The sequence below is a fragment of the Anticarsia gemmatalis genome, chromosome 8 (genome assembly GCF_050436995.1).
Source record: "Anticarsia gemmatalis isolate Benzon Research Colony breed Stoneville strain chromosome 8, ilAntGemm2 primary, whole genome shotgun sequence".
NCBI classification, from domain to species: Eukaryota; Metazoa; Arthropoda; class Insecta; order Lepidoptera; family Erebidae; genus Anticarsia; species Anticarsia gemmatalis.
Genome location: NC_134752.1, coordinates 7,782,531 through 7,796,720, shown reverse-complemented (window position 1 = coordinate 7,796,720; position 14,190 = coordinate 7,782,531). Strand labels below are relative to the sequence as shown.

General features: G+C 33.9%; 1 protein-coding gene across 3 annotated transcripts in view; it reads left to right on the top strand.

Annotated features, from left to right (window-relative positions):
* Positions 1–14,190, top strand: part of IRSp53 (Insulin receptor substrate 53 kDa) — a 166,169-nt gene that overhangs the window by 103,873 nt on the left and 48,106 nt on the right. For all 3 annotated transcript variants that reach the window (XM_076117514.1, XM_076117512.1, XM_076117515.1), the window contains exon 3: positions 5,510–5,543. The gene's annotated coding sequence lies outside the window, so the exon portion shown is untranslated. The remainder of the gene's footprint in view (positions 1–5,509; positions 5,544–14,190) is intronic.

The window sequence follows — 14,190 nt, the reverse complement described above, 5'->3', positions numbered from 1 at the left end:
TTTAATCAGAGCCGCCGTATATCATTTCCTCATTCTTCGCTGCGCCAAACTTAATGAACACAATTTTTCCTGATAAAATTTGTAAAAATTTGAGCCCCGAGGCGTATAAAATCAATATTTAATTTGTGTATCAGGAGTCACGAAGTTATTGGTAGGGTGCTGCAAATTGAATGGGGAAGACAAAAAAAATCAACAGGCACCGAAGGGCCCTGTTTGTCGTTCTCGAATTGATTTATTTATGCAATAAATCTAACATTGGATTAATCAGACTAAGTTTTGTCGGCGCAGCGATGTGTTGTGAAAAATATGTCCGTGAAAAATGGCGGCGGAAAAATAAAACGTGTTGCGGTAACTTGCTGTTATTTGGTGTTTGTGCCCTAATATCAAAATTTATGGGATGATTTACTTCGATGTGCTGTTCAGATAGCTTGTTATGTGTTTACTTGAGACCTATGCGTAAACACTTTGTTTAGTTTATCTTTTTCTTGTCATATTATATATGCCTGCTCTCAATGCAAGCCTCTTTTCTGTAGGCTATAAATAAATACCACCAAGATCCAAGAAGTCACGTACAATAACAATATATCGAATGTATCACAAGTGAGCACAAAATTGTATCGACCCAATACCCGAAACTTGTTCCGAGTGGCCTCTCGTTCCGTTTCTGATTAGTCCCCAAATAGAGCTTTGAAAATCAACAAAACTCTTTCAGTGTTTGCAACACTGAAATAAAAATAACTTCAGCTTTCAAAACGTACAAGTTTGTAGCAAACGGTCAACTAACTGCGTAGTTAAATTTTTCAAGTTTGTTTGCCATGGTCTCCACAGCCCGTGTTATTCCTGTCGCATTGCTCTAAAGTACCCATTTCATTAAAAGGCTGTATTTGCAGACATTTCGATAACGGTTCCATAGAGCAACAATCTCCGATAGAAAAAAACTTTGCAAGAGAAACTTTGTATAAGAAACAGCCTGGAGATAAAAGAAAGTTAGTAAAAGCAATCGAAAAAAAAACGAACGAATGAAAAATTTCTCATTGAAAAGTGCGGAACAAGACAGTGGCGTCCCGATGCCTTGCGATAAGAAGTAAGTTCGGCTACCCATCTTTTTAATGTCCCGGCCGTCAATTATCATTAGGATTGGGGACGGTCTCAGGAAAGCGATCGTAAGTCAATATTAGTGCCTATAAAGGTGAGTGATAACCGCATATCCGCGCGCCCTTCCTTTACTTTGAAACTTGTATGTAATAGGGAAATAACCAATCACAGCGACCGCTAAAGGTTTTTGAATAACATGTTTGTTTGGCAATGAAACATGGCTTTATCGCGGTACAAATGTGGTGTTTTTCTTTGATAAAGCTAAAGTTGTGAACGTGACCAAAAGTTTAACTGGTACACAAAAGTACAACTTTAAATGTTCTTATACGATACTATATATTAGTCATGTCATATGTTAGGTATTATCATACAAAGCAACGTATTAAGTTATATTTAGATAAGTATTGTTTAAATGTGTAATAAGGACGAAATGCCTGTGCGTGCGTACCCGGTAAAGCTATTACGATGCAGTTCGTGTGAACGGGCCGATGTCCGGAATTTGTGATGTCGATAAACTGCCCCTAACACGGTTAACTTAACTATCTCAGGCTATTTTTGTTTGTTCTAGTAATCTTTTAGTTGGAAAAAGCTTTTGTTCTTGTTGAGTTCTATTTTAAAGTATTTTCGTCACCTTTTTGCTTTCAGCCTGACCGAGAATTACAGTTTTAGTTACGTGTTTTAAACTAACAACTTTTGAGAATAAGAACATAAATCACATTTTAAATAGATCACTGTAATGTTTTAAGATGCGATGCGCTGTAAAATTGCCGAGAATAAGGCGTAAGCACTTCGACATTTACAAATAGATAATGTTAAGGAGTAAATCTTGGTATTTTTATACAGACGTTTTAAAAGTGCAATGACCTTTAAAAACAGTACTGCTACTGTCGAGAAATAAACCGGCGACATCTTTGGCATCGAAAATTGGTACTATGTGTGCAGTTTTAGTATGTTGTCTATTAGAAAAGAGAAATACACGTATCAGTACCTTCCACACATAGTCGGTGTATATTATCTACTTATAGTGCAATTCTGTCAGAAGTATTTGACATTTTCCACGCGAATGCACTGTACAGAGTGCGTTCGTTTCGCGCTATGTCGTTGCACTTATTGTAAATTGCGAATGCTACGTGAATCCAACACTAAATGTATAATAAACTTTAAGTTATAGTTAAGAAATACACTTCGGTATAAAATCTTTTTATCGTTGTGCCGCCGGTTCCTTGAAAAGTATACACTATTGAATCCAAATTGTTGTTTTATCATAATATTGTACGTGTCAGAAACAAGAACCTATTTATTTGTATGATTTGCTTGTTATATTGAAGCCCTAGAAGTCTTGAGGGTTGAAAAAAGGTAACTTGTTTTTCGGAAATACTTTACTTGAACCATTCTACGCAGGATATAAATATTATTACTTGTAAAGAATGCAGAATAATATTTTTTATAGGATTCAACCCTTCTATAAATCCAATTACATCAATCAATTTTGTCTTCAAAGGTTTTGGACACAATTTCCCCAATTTCACATGGCTTTTCACGTTACTCCTAACGAAAAACAATAGTAGAACTTTATCAAGGCGCGCTACATTTGCTGTTGTAGGCTCGGCACGTCTGCCTTGCCTCCTAAACCGATTATAGCCACCCGCAGTGAAAATACAGTTACAAACACAAATTACCGCGTCGCCACCGTTTTAGACTAAAACGTAGACTATAGACAAACGCATCCTTGATTAAATAGAGACAATGTTAGGAAAGTGTTTTTCGAATTTCGAAATATATATTTTTTTCGTCTGTAGTTCCATGTGATTTATTTTAATTTAGTATGGCTAGGTTTGTTTACAGCCAGTCTAATAAATCAAATTATGTTCCAAGAACAGACAATTTAATTTCGTAAATAACAATTTACGTAAATACTCGACATATTTAACTGACGGATGACTTAACAGCTAATTTTAGACATCAAGTGTGCTGGTATTGAATTAGAAGTCTTAATTGTTATTTTCCCCCAACGAATTGTTTTTATTTAAATTTACAACTAAGGATTAAAGAGGAACGTCTTGTCAGATTGATAAAGAATCAGTTGTTGCAATTAATAAGACGTCTAATTAGATCTCCGCGATCAAAGTTGCTGTTTACTTTATAGCTCTTTAAAATATTTTACGTAGAAAGTAAGCGGAATTCTTTTTTAATAACTGCACTGTTGCAACTGATAATTAAATCAATCAGTAATTCAGATTTTAACATTAAATTGATCTACCGCGCAGCACTGAAGCCCAATGGCTAGTTCTGACAATTACAAAATGTCGTGGGACCGCTTTCGACGTGAACTTCTAGCAAAGGTTTAACTAGGTTTAAACCAAGTAATCTTCAAAAAGATATACGGCAATGATAATAACAGAAAAGAAAAAACACCTCCAATAAGTTCTTTAATAAACAATCAAATTCTCCCTCCGGAATGACCTAAACAAGCTACCTAATTCACAATAACTCGCTCAAACAAAATGATATCATAAACGTTTCAACTGTTACAGAAGCGGATTCAGTAATCGTGTTTATTTTAACGCACACAGTCCGTCCCCAATGTGAAATGAAACCTATTTCAATTACTATTGACGTGGCATGATTAGTTTGCAGATTTGGCACATTCATTTTGAACACTAAATACCGCGGATTCCGTTTTGCATTGGTATTAGTTTAGGCGTTTGGGGCTTTACAAATTTCTGGATTGTTTAGGCCAATTTAGGGATAGAGAAATCACGTAAAGTTTAATTTGTATGATCTCCTCATAACTATAATATTGTTAAATAAATGATGATATTTTAGGTGTTTAGTTGACATAGGTTTACTATAAAAGAATCACAATTTATTTAAATAAGAGCTCCTTGCCTTAATTCCTTTTGTTTTAAGTTAGCAAAACAAAACGACAAATAAAAGTGCCGATCTTAGCAATCGAAGATTTACGAAAAGTTTATAAAATGTTTAATTTTTACTCTCTGTCCAAAGTGCCAATAACAATTTTGCGAATATGCAATAGGCATATAAATGTTATTGAAGACTACATCGTTGTTCTAATGTTCAAAAACGTGTATGCGGATCATGAAATCCTGGAATTCCTAGCTTCATTGCGTTATTAGGTTCCCTCGTAAGTTCTCGGTAGACTAGAATACAGAATCGTGTTGTAGATAAATCAACATTGTTTGCTAAAGATTGAAACATATGTTATTTCAATGATGGCAAAAATACAAGTTTATTTTGTAAGTCAATATTATTTTACATAATTTTAATTCATTATTTACCATTGATCGAGTATTCTAAGCTAAGAACGTAACAATGATCGAGCACAGAAAGAAATGAGCAATAATAAAACACGAGTTGGGCCTACACTGAACGGGTCACGTTTCCAATCTACTACCAATGTTTTCGTTTCACAAAAAAGGGAACGAAATACGTCGAGCTTAACGTTCGATGCAATCAGCTCATAATAGACGAATGATTTATTTTGAATAAGATCTGATTGTAGGCTTCAATCGGCTACATGATTTCATGTAGAGATACTACTTATTGGCTATTGATACCTAGGAGTCTACAGTGTTGTCTGCATCACACGGTAGCGCGGAATTTTAAATAGGTACCCAGACAAGAAAATTTGCCATCCTGATTTTTTTTAACTTAGTAGACAAGTCTTGTGTCTCAATCACTCACACTCACATTCAGTTTATGTATTTGGTGGTAAGGACGATCGCTTAGAACTTTTACAAACGATGTACTCTTGTTATACCAATCTCTGAATGGTTTATTTTTAGTATTAAAAAAAATTACATAAGAACAGAATAGCAAACGAACAAAACCACAAAATGTCATAAGTCTTCATATACACACACTAATGAGAAAATCCGTTGCAGTCGATTTTAGTTATTTCAATCAACAAATATCCGTTGAGTTAGAATTCCAACATAATTCAATATTGTGTCTCCAATCCATTTACTGTTTGAAAGCTGAATCTGATTGCGGTTTATACAAATTCCTAAATTCAATTGTTTACTTGTAAATGAAAATTTTGCGGTAGACTCATCGTTTTGTAATAAATAAAGGTAAATTAAACTAAATTGAATGTTTTATCTATCGCTGCGGTAATTGATTGTTGGATCTGTGTAATATTGGTAGCATATTTTGAAAATTATAATTACTTTACGCTAACGGCCACGACACTAGTGATAGAACTTTGTAATTATGACTTGTATACTTTTGTGCCATTTGAAAAAACCTGATTAATTCTTTGAGCAAAATTCGGTTCAACTAAAAATAGACAGCATAAGAAATATAATTAACAAACTCCTTTAGCCTATGATTTGTGATGAATATGTGTTTATGTGATTTCTTAATGTACTAAATTGTTTCTTATTTGTTACAGATCCACAATTTGAGATCACCATGTATTCCGTAATGTAAGTATACCAACACTTTTTCTAAAAGCCACCTAATGTGTTTTAGAAGACAGCTTCCGCTAATCTAGACACAGCTACAGCAAAATAAATGTCAAACTACGGATGTAAGTGACTAATTCAAAATTAAACAGTAATAATACTACAATAATTACAGTCCAAAATTATTAAATAAACTTTTTTTTGTCTACGAATAAGCGCCGTTTCCGCAACTCCATTTGTGGGAACTATAAAAAGAAAAAATCCGTTCTTAAGCAAGGGAAGACCGGTAAACCAGATTACCATACAAAATACTATTAGAATTTTCAATCGTCTTATCAGTAAGGTATAATCCTTGGCATTAATAACGTTATCACATAGAGTATTGTCTGTAATCGTATTGTGTTAAATTCCATTGGTGTTCGTCCGATGGTGCTCGGTCTACAATCCGATTAGAAGCCGCGTTAGCGTGCAGATCACGGCAAATAAGTGCGGATGCTGTTTAACTATTCATTGAGATTCAAGGGAATACTGTCACTGGATAGTTTTAGTTGGATAATGTCCGAGTGTTTTGTCATAAAGGGTTACGTGGTATCCACGACGTGCTTAGTAACTAATTGGGCTTCAAATATCCATCGAAAATAAGATCCTACTGTCTCACTAGATAATAATTTCTTAGAATCAGATGTAAAAGTTTTAGTTTAAGACTGAAAATTAGTCCATTCTCGCTATTTATTTGCCGAGGAGATTATCGGATAGAATAGTTTATTTAAAGTTGCGAAAGTAAGCCCTAAGCTTTTAGATTACGTGAAATCATTTTCTTTAATAAGTTGTTATACTGAAAATTTACTAAGATTGCAAACATTATACGTGCATAAAACACTTTATTCCACGATACAAAGATCGAAATCTTATTAAATTGGTCAATCAATTACATTAATTGCGTAAACTCAACATGCACTTGACCGACTTTTTGCTACGATCATCGACTTTTGCCATTTACTTTTGTTGGTTACTGTACCATAAGTGGTTATACCAGTTCTTGATATCGTAACTTGTAAACCAATTTACCCCCGGTTTCTCTGGACATTAAGCGGCAGTTTGTCTATTCAATAACGTTTAAATTCATATAAAAAAACGCTGTTGAATAGATAAACTACCGTTAATAAAAGTACTCAGAAACCGTGGGTTACTGGCTCTGTTTTGTGCCGCGGAAAGTTTAGTACTTCTGATATTATCAAGCAAGTAATATACTTGTAGTCATTAATTTATTTCACATAAGGCTTGTTATTTCGTTGAAATTTTAGAAAGCGTTATTAATGTTAATGTAATAAAATTAACTTTTGTAAAGGCTTCATTAATTTGCTGAAAATATGATAATGTAAATTGTTTTCGTACTTTAATTTAGTTTATTTTACGAGCATTTTCAAATAACAGTTAATGTAGCGCTTTATTTTTTCTGTTTTAGTGCTGGTTTCGATAACCATACTAAAACGCATTAACTTTGACATTATTAATATTTTTTCTATCTGTATAATAAATAGACCTTAAGGGTCTATCTATTTATGTTATGTGTTTTCATAAATGTTATTCTAACAAATTTTCTATCGGTAGGTATTTAAAAAAAATATGTTTTTGTAAATGTTAATCATCGATCTCCAATTCAACAAAATCAAATTGATATGAAAGATTTTGACCAATAGATGGCGTTAAATACAAATTATCGAAAGCATTGCTAAAGCGATCTGTAACCACATGGTTCCAGAGAAGCGATGTGATTTCGGATTAGTACATTATAATACTCTCGGGACTTACGGTGTTCTGATCCCGTGTTAGAATAACTTATGATAATGGCCACCTTGTTTCATTAGTTGTACATTTATATAATAGACGCGGGAACTATTAAACTTTGTTTGATGGTGAAGCCGTTAAGGTAACGACGTGCTTTCTCGAGTTTCTATTAATGTGAATTTATTATGTTTTCTTTACGATTTCTGTGCATTTTTGGGCTAGTTTGGTTTGTGACGGCTTTTTTCTGTGGTCATTATCGCATAAATATTTAAGTGTTGTCTGGAAACAAAACACAATATTTACATATTAAAACATCTTTAATAAGCATGTCCATGCCATATGAAATGCATTGCAAGAACGACAGAGAGTAAATAAACATTTTAAGAAAGTATGGCAACTAATCTTAAGTCATATTTTGGTTAGACTGAAATCCGAATTTAGACAATAAAATGCATCTTAAAACATTTTATTTTAGTCTCCACAAAGTGAACTTACACCACGTAGAGAACTTTTATGTTTAGTAAGCTCTCTACGTCCTATACAATAAAGGGTAAGAAAACGCAGACGGTGTCAACTTGAAACTAATTTAGCAGGAACCGAACGTAAACCGCAAAATTGCATAATACGTTGTAAAATTTTAGTTAAGTTGGGTGTTCACTAGCGAGTTCTGGTTAAAATTGGTTAAAATGTCTTTATGTGACATTACGAATCTATAATATCGATATATCAAGATATACAATTACAAAATTGCTCCGAATAGATGCATAGTGGAAACAGAGTGTAGTCTCGTCTTGTACTTACATAGCAAAATCGTTTCTATAAAGAAATACGGAGCCTGAACCCTGTCCTCTCTTTAAAAATGTTATATTTGTCTTGCCAGAGCTTTACGCTTGTCAGATGCGAAGCTCTTACGACAGACACCGGACACGTACACACTACGATTTTCATTTCCAGTATCAATTACAGTAACGTAACATATCGGCGAGGTCTTGCAGAAAGGTAAGGTGATATAAATAAATGAGGCCTATAGGCTGGTTATAACCGGCGGTCCTGTTTGACTAGATGTATGGGATTTAAATGTAGCAAAGAGTTTCTTGTCACTACATACCCCTATGGGAAGAAGGCGTGATTTTGTGTAACGTGCAATAGATTCCGTTTTAACCAGCTAGTGTGTCCTTAGCTTTATGAGTTATCAGAGAGTTGCAACTTAGCATAGTACGTACACACGTCGCAGTGCGTTACGGCACTCTTCGTTCGTGACAAACTTTGTCGTTGTCTCGGGACTTTGGTTCAAACTTATATTATTTTTGCGATGAATGTTTCGTACGGCGTTTCGGCTCGATTTTAAATAGCAAACAGTGTGTAGTGCCTTTAATTATAGAGTACAAATAAATACAAGTACATTAAACGAGCACAGTTTTGTAAGTATTTTTTTATATAACTATCTTCACAATAACTAACTTCACAATTTTCAAAATGGAACAATTTTTCAATTCGAGTTCGAAAAATATCAATTTTAGACAACACCCATGTTCATTGTTCATATTATGTAACTCTTTTACTGTAAACTAGACTGTATTGAAATCCTAGCTATCCTAATATAGAGCATTATTACACTCTGAAACTCACGTAAACAAAACAATTCTTTATTAACAAAGACAGTAAAATGCACGCAACTTAATATTTAATGTCCAAGCAGACCATTTCATATTTATCCATTAGCGGCGCGATACACGAAGACAGGTAGGTAAGCTCGTTGCAGCTGCAGAAATAAGTGAAATATTTTAAAAATAAAACGTTGAACAACGTTCATTTCCAGTGTAAGCGGTTTAACTCGGCAGGTGGTGAAAGTAGACAGGTGAAAAGTTCGCGCCCTCTGGTGTCTGAACAACGAACTAAAGGCCGCAGAAGAGACACGCCGGTTTCAAGTTTATTGGAGAAATTGGCATGAAGGGATATTATTGCTGTATTATCGCTGTTGTTTTATGTTAATAGCCCTGTGGACTCCATAAATGTGGATAATGCAAGGTGAAAGTTTTCGAAACTAATTTACTTGATATCGGTCGAAATGTGGAGATTAAATTGTGGTGTAATACTGATTAAGGCCAAACAAGATTGCTTAATACAGTACCTTAAAATTAAATAGATGCAAGTAAAGTAATGAATAATTAAAATTTGTGTTTAAATGCTTATTTTAACAAGCTTTAATGTAACAAATATATTAACTCCTTTTGAATTCCTAAACAAAATAAATCAAGTACAAGTACGAACATTCATCGAGACTTTTTTATATTCTACATACCCGACACGCATTACCTAGTTAACTGAACATAATTATATATCAAGTGGTGAGTGTTGTAATTATCAATGTTACATTATTTTTGCCTTTTTAAGTCTCAACACTGCTATAATAGTCATAATCATGATTAATACGGACAGCTTTTTAGCAACTAAATGTTTTAACATGTGTGTGTGTTGAAACTGTTAGGTAGGTAGGAAAGGTAACATATAAATATATCACGCTTTTAAACCCAAAGGTTTAGTCGTACAATGTTACTTCGTCGTTTACAATGTTAGTCCTACGCATAAGGTGTAAGCTTACGGCCATATGCTGGGTATACTCCGGGCTAAAATACAGAAATATTCTGATGAAAACTAAAAAAATCAAAAGTTTTTTTCCTGAACCGGGAATCGTACCCGTAATCTCATGATCAGTAGTTGTATACACCGCCGTCTAGACTAAAAAAGTAAGTTAAAAGAATAACACATCTAGTACATATTTTATAGTTCAATGTTTTCCGCTACTTTATTTAGCGTTCGCCATTCATTAGTGTGTTTTAACGACCCTTTCAAAGTCTATCTAATCTGCGTACGTCGAGTTACTATCAAATGTATTGTACTGAATATAGTGAATATTAGTAGCTCGGATTGCAGCGCGTGCTAGGGCTGCCTTTTGTTACATCGTTATTTGCTACTGCTCTTCATTGTAGTGGTATGATAGTGTCTAGTTATTACTTAATATTATGTACATGAGCGAAGGTACGTTTACGTTGAGTTTTGACTAAAATATTACCTGACTACTGACTATACAGCGCAAGGCTGCGATGTGAAAAATGTTCAAGAGGTGTCCAATTGTAATTTACATTGCTCGGTCAGAGCAACGGTACTCATCTGTTATCGGCTATCGACAACCGGCTACCTATCGATAATTTTTGTATGAAAACCCGATCAGCACCTCTAGCGGGTGTCGTAGGAACTAATTATTCAGTTCATTTTAAAAGTCAAATTCTTAATACTAGTTTGTAACGATTGTACAAAAATTGTAACTAGGTACGCTAGCGGCATATAGATTTTTCTGTCTTTCAACGACTATAGCAACTTCTAACAGTTAATTGGCCGCTTTAGTCAATTGAAAATTGCACACATTACAATTTAAATTAGAATAATTATGTATAATACGTGGAAAACGTTGTTGGTTTCACATATAAGAAGTACCTATTTGTATTACTTTATAACAATGTAAGTGTGTAACTGTATTTTCCCTAAATAAATAAATTAAATATCTATAGTAGTTGTTCGACTCCTTGCAAAAGATTTGTTCGTTGTTTTGCGGTAGCCCTAGTGGTATGCAATCTCCCGACAACGTAGATACGTAATCTTGCTTTTAGTAGCATCGTGTAAGACCACGCTTTTAGTTAGCAACACAACTAACGAGTAAATAATATGAACAGCATTTCTATTTGTCGGTTTAAAGAGCAATTGCTTGTAACGTGCCTTTTTAATTCCAAGGAGAAATTGCTGAATAGGATGTAATAGGAAAAGCTGGCGAAATTGTGCAGGTATTTTTACGTAAAGCTAAGTTTGAAAGTGACTATTCATGTCTGAAGTACTAAAGAGAATATGATCAGTGGTTTAGAAATTAATCACACCTAAAAAGTGTGTGTTTCGTAATTGAATTTGTGTTTAGTTACTGTTAGATATGAAAAGAATATAACAAAAGTGAGAGTTTTTTTGCAATTTTGTGTCATTTGGGTGCCATTTATTACATCGTTAAATCAAAAAGCAGTTATTTAAATCATAAGTTTTAAAAAGTTTGAGCTTAATTTGCGTCTAAAACATTTACGAAATAATAGTTTACATCTTATCTCAATTCAGTGGCTCATTTATTTCACTACGATTTATCTCAACAGCTAGAAAACCCGACGGTCCTTTTCAATTTGAGAAATTATGAAGAAAAATATGGTTCATTCCAGTTAATTCGCTATTTATATTTTAAGTACTTTAAAACTCTTTAAGTAAAGAAAATATTCCGAAAGTCGAGATAAAAAGTAAACCACGTTAACGCGTAAAGCTCACCATAATTTTATTTAACACTAAAACAGGAGCACCGAAATTTTACGATGCTTAAATGTGACTTTAATATTGGCTTAAATGGAAATTCTTGTGCTGAAGTATTGTGCGGTTTCCATGCATAAATAACAACGGGTTATCAGTCTACATAAATTGAGACTTCATTTCACTATCAGGCTTTTAGAAGGGAGTTAATTAATGGTATTTCTTTATTTACTTCATTTGGTATCAGATTCAGATTGACTTATGAGCTTACTTAAAGAAATTAGTTCGAAGTTAACGGCCCGGTTACATAATTTCTAAATATCCGTCAGACAGCTTATCAAACGAAATTTTGACAGATTTTTTCACACGTTTGCATTCACTTTATCTAGTAAATAGGTTATCTGACACCTATTACTGAGGCACTTAACTCCTTGATCTCAATTATAATAATGTACAAAAGTGATACCTGAGTAGCAGTTTCATAATAATCTCTTGTATTATATGTTTGCAATAGTTACATAGGTAAAGGAGGGCACATGTTGATATTATCGGGAGATACGTAATCACATTCAGTGCAGCATCGTTCGATCACAATCACCTATTCTCCTGCCAGCCGTGTTGATTATTGCATCGCCTCCAGACCGTTATGCACTACTAGCTAGGCTTTAGTATATATAGAAGATGTACATTGGATTACACACAGATTTTAGTTCTCAGTAGATTTTTTAGCTTTCTTCTTATTAATAAACGTCGTGTAAGCTCTGATTAAATATAGTCTTTTGTCTTTTTTACTCCTATACATTTAAATAATTATTGAAAGTGACACTTATAACTTATCAATAGCGCGAGTCTGTACAGTCGGTCCTTACGACTATCTAGAGTCAAATATTTAGAGTATCTACAGCCGATAGTGGTAGAGAATCGCGCTATAAAAATTAGGTATGCGACACGCAAAAAAGACTTAACCTAAGACGCGCGACTTAAGCGCAGTTGTACCACTACTGGATATCGATAAGGTATCTTATCAGATGGAAGTTATTTAGCAGATAGGTTTCTGACACTATGTCCATTTGATGTGAAACTGGCCCTTAAAGCTTTAACAAGATAGCACTAAACTTAAAGTCTCGTTTTAAATACCCGCGTACCGGCTGTCTTAGATATTGAACTGCCTATTCATCGATAACCGTTAAAGTAAATGCTTTACATGTTAGATACGAAGTAACACAATCTTGAGAAGTGGAATACTTTATCAAACTACTATGCAAATCGTTTAAGACATGGCGAGTTTCTAGCTGTTATGACTGAAACAGGCTAAGATTTACTAACAAATGTAATGTAGTTCACTAGCCCCCGGTTTCTGAGGTACACTTAAAGGTAGTTTATCTATTCAATAGCTTTAAAATCCGTATAAAAACCGCGATTGAATAGATAAACTACCGTTAAGTGTAGGTACCTCAGAAACCGGAGGTTAGCAGTAGTAATCACGCAATCATATCTCATTCAATTTTAAGAATATTTAGAGCATATTAAAGTTGTTGTATGCTATGCCTGTTTAGAATTTCACGCGACCGAAACTGCGTGGATCAACATGTATACGCAATAAATATGAAAAACCAACTTTTAGTATATTAAAATATGATATAAACCAGTTCTAACCCCCTGTGGCACTCTTTCTAACATAATTATGCAAATAGCATAACTGTACTCAAATATAAAGCGACTACTCAAAATTTACGAGTCTACTTAAAGGTTCGTAAAATTTCAGTAGCCCAGTCTAGACACAGCTTCGTTGCGAAGAAAAATAAAAACAAAATTACGTTCCATTATCTAAATGAGAAGCATGAAACAAAAATAAAACAACATTTTAAGAGTCATTTTCTAATATCTGCAAGAAAATACTTTAATCTAGATTTTAAGATACCTAGTCTTAAAAATCTGTAGTTTTATCTCTTTTTTGGATAATCTCGTTACCGTTAAGATGACTAACCTTCATCTCTTTAAACTATTTGTCTAGCTTTTAGTGAGATAGTTTTTTGATTGAGTTACTAAAGATATTTTGAACGATTCATAATGGACGTCTGACTGCAAATAATTTATATTTTGTTTCTCATTGCGCTGCTTTACATTTTGATGAAACATAACTGTCAATACTGTAAACGGTGTCACTTTCACGATTTAGTGTTATTTGACAAGGAAGTTCTGCTAAGACAGTATTTGATATTGCGCATAACAATATTCTCATACCGTTGTTTTTGAAACACAAATGTACATAAATAAAATCACTCCATCAAACACTAACACCGCAAACAAAGAAAAAAATGCAAGCTAAACTACAAAACGCATAAATCTGAGTAAAGAGCCGAAACATTAATCCACATCAGTTATGTTGAACAATAAAGTGAATGTAAAACCTACTATAAACAGTGGTTAGAGCATGCGTGAGTCCAGCCTCGTTTTTTGCCCTCCGGTTATCCTCCCATGATTTATACTCTGCCTGCTCGGAATATGATTACCAGTTACGTGTCGGAAGTACCCTTAATGGATA